The sequence below is a fragment of the Chroicocephalus ridibundus genome, chromosome 1, assembly GCF_963924245.1.
Source record: "Chroicocephalus ridibundus chromosome 1, bChrRid1.1, whole genome shotgun sequence".
NCBI lineage: Eukaryota > Metazoa > Chordata > Aves > Charadriiformes > Laridae > Chroicocephalus > Chroicocephalus ridibundus.
The window spans coordinates 1,276,667-1,285,127 of record NC_086284.1 but is presented as its reverse complement, the minus strand read 5'-3'; positions in this window follow the sequence as shown (position 1 = coordinate 1,285,127).

Below are 8,461 nucleotides of genomic sequence, written 5' to 3'. Positions count from 1 at the left end.
TCCCTTGTATAACAGTAACATACCACTGACAGCTCAGCAGGAGCTGCAGGGCTCCCATAGCTCCAGAATTCAATCTGTTTTTACTTTAATTCTTTGTTGTAGATACTTCGGTGTATCTATTCTGTGGACATCAGACATACATGAATCTGAGACCTGGTCTAAAACTCTATTATTCTTGGTGCCATTTGCAATCCTGGTTTCCTCTCATAAATATCGTATGAATATCATAAATATCATAATATCATATATAATATCACAATCATAATCATAAATATATATGATACATTATATATAAATATAATAATATCATAATCATAAATATCATATGTAATTTGGTATTGCTGATGCATCTTTACTCAATATGTCACAAGAAGAGCTACAATACTTTCTTGTTTCCCTTGTGAATTCGCAGTGTTGTCTTACCTGTTTAAATTGAAATAATTTTATCATGTTATTTCCTACTTTCTCTGTTTTTTCTTTAATCATCTCAAAACGTTGCTCCACTATGTTCTTGCTGACAGCCCCATCTGCTTGACATATGCATTTATTCTGGCTTGCGATTGTTTATTTAATGACAGTATCCTTTTAAGAATCTCCATTGTAAGATTCTCTCTTCTATCTTCCCTAACACTTAAAAGACATGTTGCAATTAATTTCAACCTGTTTGCTTTTTTTAATTTGCATTTTTTATTTTCCTCCTCAATGTCTTTATGAGGTGGTAAATCACATCACATCAGAAATGCATTTATTGTTATCAGAGCAGAAGACCAATGTGCATCCAGATGTATTTATAGCTTCTGTATCTCTTAAATCAAACCTGGCTTTACAGAAGTGCAGATGCAGCTATTTCATTTCTATGCACGAAGTTTACCTGTGAGGCATAAACACACGGAGGCAATATATAAAAATGAGAAGAGACAGCTGTTATAAAATCGCAGAGGACATTTTATAGATTTCATAGAACTTGCAGCTCTAAATCTTCGGCTTGATTCATAACTGTGCTTCCACAACAATCCCAAGATCACCAGGCCATGAGCTTCGTAAGCTGAGGTGTAAGGCTCATAAAAGCTGTGATGAAGCTCATTCACCTTCTGTCAAGCAGTTCAGGATTTATTAAGGAAAAGGAAACTTGTGGCCACGTGGCTTTATAACATATTGGTTATTGCGTCCAGGCAGGAACGGAACAGTTACAAGTTCTGCTTCTTCTTTCTATTAAAAAAAAAAGTGGTTTAAAATGCATGATAGAGTGTGTCAAGCAGGGAAAGCAGCTGAAGTCTTTGCACACTTTCCAAATGAGTCCTTTTGCTTCCAGTTTAGGTAATCTTTTGATTAATTCAGTCTAAACCCTGGTCCCAAAATGGTTTATTCTAGGCAGGCAACAGTTCTATTGCTTGCTCCACCTCAGGGCAACATGAGATGGGCTTTGAAACCCACCAGGAAGAAAAGGTTGAACATTTTAACCAGTGGGCTGTGGCATAGAAAAGAGGGTGGCAGTAACATTTTGAAGTTGTTGTTTAAAAATTCATAATGACGATCTCTGTAGTGGAGGAATAATGAGAAGTAATTGGGTATTAAGCTACTCGGTCTTGTCACCACGGAGGCATCCCTGAGCACGCCAGGAGGCAGAGCTGAGGCACCTGGAGCACTGCTGCTGCCAGGAGCCAAGGCACTGCAGAGCTCGACCTCTCAGGGTCGGCAGCTGCCGCTCTGTTTTGAGGACTGCAATTTTGCACTTCGAAGTGTATCCTGCACTGAGTGCTTACGTCCCCTTTCAGATCTGGCTTTCTTTTCTTTAAACAGTTCGATCAGCGGTGGGCAAGACTGCATCATCAGGACAAGAGGAAATGGCCTCAAGTTGTGCCAGAGGAGGTTTAGGATGGATATTAGGAAAAATTTCTTCACTGACAGGGTTATCAAGCATTGGAACAGGCTGCCCAGGGAAGTAGTTGAGGCACCGTCCCTGGAGGTATTCAAAAGGCGGGTAGATGTGGTGCTGGGGGACATGGTTTAGTGGTGGTTTTTGTCAGAGTTAGGTTGATGGTTGGACTTGATGATCTTAAAGGTCCCTTCCAACCTAGACAGTTCTATGATTCTATGGGAGGGAGAGGAAGCATCCACCTGAAGGGCTGTGCTCCATATGTCCCTGTACCTCTTTGCTCCTGGGATTAGGTGATTCAAAAAAAGAGTTCCAGCTGGTGCTGGTGGGGTCGTCACTGCATCCAGACACCAAGGATGTACCAGAACTGTCTCATCACCTCTGCTGAAAAACGACCCAGCCAGTGCCCATCCATGCTAGTCTGGAGGGAGAATGGACCTCCATGTCATGGCATAGTGAGGCATATAGACTAACACACAGGATTATGCCCCATCCCTGGAGGGGTTCAAGGCCAGGCTGGACGGGGCTTGGAGCAGCCTGGGCTGGTGGGAGGTGTCCCTGCCCAGGGCAGGGGGTGGCACTGGATGATCTTTAAGGTACCGTCCAACTCAAACCATTCTATGATTGGCAATGATTCTATGAGTCTATGACTGCTTTTGCCTGTCAAAAAGCTGTTTGCCAAGCACAAAACCATCCTGATGAACCTTGTCAGAGGTGCTGCACTCCTGGGAGACTCCCGGAGCAACATAAGCTGGAGGTGCCATCCTCCACCATGACCCTGACAGAATGCTGACCAGACAGTCTGTCCCCGGACCTGAACAAAACTTCTTTCCGTGCAGCCACTGACCCTGGCAGGGCAGGCTGGTTCCCTCGCGCCATGCACACACGCGCTTTCTGGCTGTGTAAGCCATAACGGCCAGTCCAGCAGACTGATAAAACAACTTCTTTTGGCCTGTTAATGTCTCTGTTCCTTTCAGCATTTGTTTTGATTTGCTTTTCATTTAAATTCCCTCTTCATTCCAAACATGGTTGACGCTGTTTACTTTGTATGTCTGAATAGCTGATATACTGTCAGAGCCTCCAAGGGGACCTTGATAAATTGTCTCATTTTAAAGTCACTTAGACCTAAACTGTGGCTGCCTGGCCTCCAGACAACCTCTGCACAGAAGGAAAACACACTATTCTGTATTTTCAGTCTGGCTAAAAAGTTGAGGAACTTTGATATTGCGTTTTATGACAGAAGGTTCATATTCTCATACGCTACTGAAAAGGTCTATTACCGTAAAGATTTATTGTTCATGCTGGCTACTTCTACAGTCCACAGCTTGGGATTTTATCTGCCTAGGATACCTGGATCCACCCACATAGCTTATGGATTATATGCATCCTGTTTATAAAACATCTAAAGAGAATGGAGTGATCTCATTTAATAACCCCTCTTCCCATTGCAATGCTTAAGTGGAAGATACCTTTTCCCCTGGCTCATTTAACCAATTCAGGCTATCTTTTAGGAAATCTCTTAGTCCTAGCTAAAGAAATTAGAAGTTTATGCTCTATAAAAAGATACCCTTTATGACCCAGTTGACCAAATCAGCTAATAACAGTTTATTTAATGGGAAAAATAATAGGTTGTAACTCCTGTTCTTTTTTCATCTAGCAGGTACAACCAAGGCAAAGTCATTGCTAAACTACGTTTTCCCTCCAAAGCACAGTGAGACACCAGGAAGGGTTTATTTCACCACAACAGATATAAAAAAACCCCACAGCTTCCCTTTGTGTTTTCATCGTAAAGGGCTCCAAATTTTCAAGACGCATCCGGGCTAGATATCTGTGTAGTTGCTGTCATGTGCAGGGCCTCCCATTGCATAATCAACACACAGCCATCAGCAAACAGGGAAATACAGCGCTCTCTAACAGTCGGTCGGCAGTTTGACAGGCCTCTCTGGTTTTCACACTATATGTATGCTATAACTGACCTCTCAGAGATTTGCTTTTGTCTGTAAATAACACCTTTTATGCACACAGTTCCCAGGGAAGATACAGGGTCTTGTCAAATAGTTCACTTCTGTCAACGTATGGCTTTTGTCAGGGAAAAATCAAAGACATTTGTAAAGTAATGCAGAATATTTAATGCTGCTGCTTCTCCCCACATGCTGACCGTGTGCTGTGTTTCACAACCTCTACGTCAGAGTCAGGTGTGGAATCAAGGTTTTCCTCCTACAGGTAACATCCCCAGGATGGGATTGACATGTGAGCCTGGCTCAATTGAAGCCTTAAATACCCATTAGCTGTATATTGCCCAGCAGCAGACATAGACTTCCAGAGGCTGTTACCTTTGGGAAACTTCTCTTTTTAGCTTCTGTCGGATTTCTATACTTTTTTAATTTATTCAAATGCCAGCTACACTTAGAAAAGGCACATTAGCACAGTTTGCCTGCAGACTCGTTTATGGGTGGTTTGAGGTATCTTTCCTCTTTATCAGCCATGTGTTGCAGCGCTACCAACTGTCACATTTCTGTGATCAGAAATGCTAATGCAGGACCACAAGAGGCCCTTGGAGGCATGATCTCGATGCAAGGTACATAAAGACTGCGGCATGAGCCTCAGGCATAGAATCATAGAATCACAGAATCTTCATGGTTGGAAAGGACCTTTGAGATCATCGAGTCCAACCATACACACACCAAAAAAAAACAAAACCAAAAAAAAACCAACAACAACAACAAAAACAAACAAAAAAAAAAAAAACCCCAAAAAAATCACACCACAACCAAACAACTTACAATCTCTGTCACTAGAGCATGCCCTGAAGTGCCACATCTAGATGTTTCTTAAACACCTCTGGGGATGGTGACTCAACCCCCTCCCTGGGCAGGCTGTCCCAGTGCCTGACCACTCTTGCAGTAAAGTAATTCTTCCGAATATCTAAACTAAACCTCCGCTGCCGCAACTTCAGACCATTTCCTCTGGTCCTGTCATTATTCACCTGGGAGAAGAGGCCAACATCCACCTCTCTGCACCCTCCTTTCAGGGAGTTGCAGAGGGCAATGAGGTCTCCCCTCAGCCTCCTCTTCTCCAAGCTGAACATGCCCAGCTCCCTCAGCCTCTCCTCATATGCCCTGGTCTCCAGACCCCTCCCCAGCCTGGTAGCTCTTTATTAGTTATTAGGAGTTATTAGGAATATTAGAGTTTTTATTAGTTATTAGGAATAACTCTGGTAAAAGCTCCTCACTTTGGTGTCAAGACAAGTAGATGAGACAGCACCAAAGGCCAAAAGAAATAGAATTCCTGAAAGAAGCTAGGAATTTTTGGCAAGGTAGCCAGGAAAGCAGCAAATTTCAAGGCACACAAGGTAAAAACATAGCTCTTTGTGCCCTAGAAAATTCACAGATATCTAAGTGATAAAAGCTTAACAGTGCATCAGATTTTCGCTAAGCAATTCCTGCATCTTGCTGAGGAACTTTTTGAGCATCTTTCATTGCCCTTGAGTGCTTCTTGAATTGGTCCTGGCCCCGACCCAGATGCTTCTGTCCGCCCTGGCTCACACCAGTTGTATTCCTTGCCTTCCTGTTCATTATGTTCATCTCCTCTGATGGACTTTGGGTGTTGATGAAGAATGTCTGCTAAAGGACCATCTTGCAGTGACCCTTTCCTTGCATGGCTTGTGAAAGCCAAAGGCGCGAATTCACAAAACCAGAAGATACATGGATAGATGAGCAGGAGAGCTAGATACCCAAAATGACCTTTTACCTACCTAAGAAAATATTTAGGCATCTCTGACTTTTAAACCTTCAATGAAGATGCCATTTCTGAAAGAAATTGTACCTTGTCTTTTAAAACTACTTAAACTCCGTAGATGCCAGGTGCAAATGTTACCAGTTGCAATGTGCCCTTGTGGCCAAGAAGGCATCCTGGGGTGCATCAAGAAGAGCGTGGCCAGCAGGTGGAGGGAGGTCATCCTCCCCCTCTACTCTGCCCTGGGGAGGCTGCATCTGGAGTGCTGGGTCCAGTTCTGGGCTCCCCGGCTCAAGAGGGACAGGGAACTGCTGGAGAGGGGACAGCAAAGGGCTACCAAGATGCTGAGGGGACTGGAACATCTCTCTGATGAAGAAAGGCTGAGGGATTTGGGTCTCTTCAGTATGGAAAAAAGACGGCTGAGGGGGGACCTTATCAACACTTATAAATACTTCAAGGGTGGGTGTCAGGAGGATGGGGCCAGGCTCTTTTCAGTGGTGCCCGGGGACAGGACAAGAGGTAACGGGCACAAACTTGAGCACAGGAAGTTCCACATAAACACGAGGAGGAACTTGTTTGCTGTGAGGGTGGCAGAGCCCTGGCACAGGCTGCCCAGAGAGGTGGTGGAGTCTCCGTCTCTGGAGACATTCCAACCCCGCCTGGACGCGTTCCTGTGCCACCTGCTGTGGGTGACCCTGCTCTGGCAGGGGGTTGGACTGGGTGATCCCCAGAGGTCCCTGCCAACCCCTGCCATTCTGTGATTCTGTGGAACTGAGCTACTACAGCTTATGTGAAAGCTCATTTCCTGGAAGAAACCAGGCAAATATCAGACTAGAACAACTTTCTCCTGCTATTGACACGAAGAGAAGTCTACCAGGAGATGTTCATTTGCTCAGCTTCCACTCTGGGGAGTCGCGCGCTATGGCTTTGCTCGGTTTAATATCTTATCTTTGTAAACTATTGTTACTGCGTTTGAAACATAAAAGAAGGAGATTCCAATCTTAATTAGGCAGCTGATGCACTGCCATTGTAAAGGAGACGCTTTTCAGGAAATGAGTATTCCCAGATTGTGCAGTCAAAGATATTTCCTTGTTATGAGCTGATGGGTCAGTGTAGCTGTGACAGTGCCACTGAATGCTGGGCATCTGGCTGTGGGTCTTGCAGCACCTCCAGCCACAGGCTGTGAGAATGTCAGGCTGCGTTATAAAAAAAGGCAACAAAACCAGAATTTTATTTTCATTTTGTGGCTACAGAAAAAATAAAACCTGTAAAGTAAACACTAGATTCACACTGCAGGCAAGCACTTCATTTTTTTTTTCCTTTTTTTTTTTTTTAATTAATAAAACAATCTAATATTTCTAGAGAATCATAAAAGGTCAAGTGTGCAACATTGCTGCAGGTAACAGCTTGCCCTGACAGCTGAAGGCAAATACAGTTCCTGCACCCTAGACATGCAGCTGCCCAATTTGCAAATATAGGGCATTTATTACCCATCCAGACTTCCAAGAATTGAGCGTGTGGCTAATAATGAGCCCCCAAACTGATGATACATCTATTTGTGAGCCAAAAACTTCTGCCTGTAAAATTAGACTTTGAACTGAGGTTCTTTGAAGAGCTGGATCCATAAAAGCTGCATCTGGAATTGCATATCAAATAGGATGATGAAGGGAGAAAAGGTGGAAAGTTTCTGTCTCAGATTTGTAACTCTTTAATCAATGCCAAACACTAACCTGGATGGCTTAAAAGAGAAGTTGTACAGAAAATAATCAATCTAAATGAAATTATTAATATGTAAGTATAAATCTCAGAGACCGGCTACATACTAGGAAAGCTCAATTAGTTTGTGGCTACTTGTATGTGCTTACTTTGGTTGGTGAATTAATTTTACAAAACACTCACATTCCATGTTTTGTCAGAAATATCATCTTTTATTACAATAGAACCTGCAGTCACATGCATAAATATTGGTGCAGTAAAATATACTTTCATTGATTGTTTCCTGGCAATTGACATAAAATTGCATTTCCCACTTCTTTACCAATTTCTCTTCCTCCAGATGGACAAGCTGCTTTAAGAAGGAAACCAAAACTGCTGTTTAAACGTGCACCTTCTCCCTCCCTCCCTCCCCCCCCCTTTTATATGGTCAGGTAGGTTAAAATAGAAGCCAAAAAAAAAAAAAGTCTGCAGATAAAATATTGATGTACAACAATTCAAGCTGTATACTCAACGTACTGTTGGGAACAACTATTCCTGAATAGAAAAGTTAAATGAAAACAGATAATCTAAAAAAAAATGGTGCCTAAGAAGAACAAAGCCTGACTGGCAGAGTCCAACTGGCTATCTGATGAAAGCTCAACTTGGTCAAATAAATTATGCTTTTTCTGGAATAACAGAGTAATATTTGCCTTTCGCTCCCTCCATTTCCCTACCAGTAACATGTATGTGCTTCCCAGGGTATTTAGGATCATGAGATTTTGTTTGTAGGGAGCTTCAAAGACAGAAATGAAAGACATCCCGTCACTGCTGGTGTTGTGGTGAGTTGGTAAATGATGTCTTTGGGTGGAGATGCTCAGACACCATTTTTCAGGAGTGTTTTGGGCTGATCCCTCATGCCCAGCACCTCAGCTGTGCATCTGCCTGTGGTTCCAGGTGCTGGGACACCCAGAGGGGCATTTATGGAGAACTAGACTGAAAATTAATTTTAAATCCACTTTGCAGTACCTTTGCCTACTTGGACAGCAATAGAGACTCATGTCTTTTATTACTTACTGCAAAAAGAAGGGAAAAATGTTTCATTTTGAAATGGCCATGCAATTAAGGAGCTTGGTCCCTAACAGCCATGCAATTAAG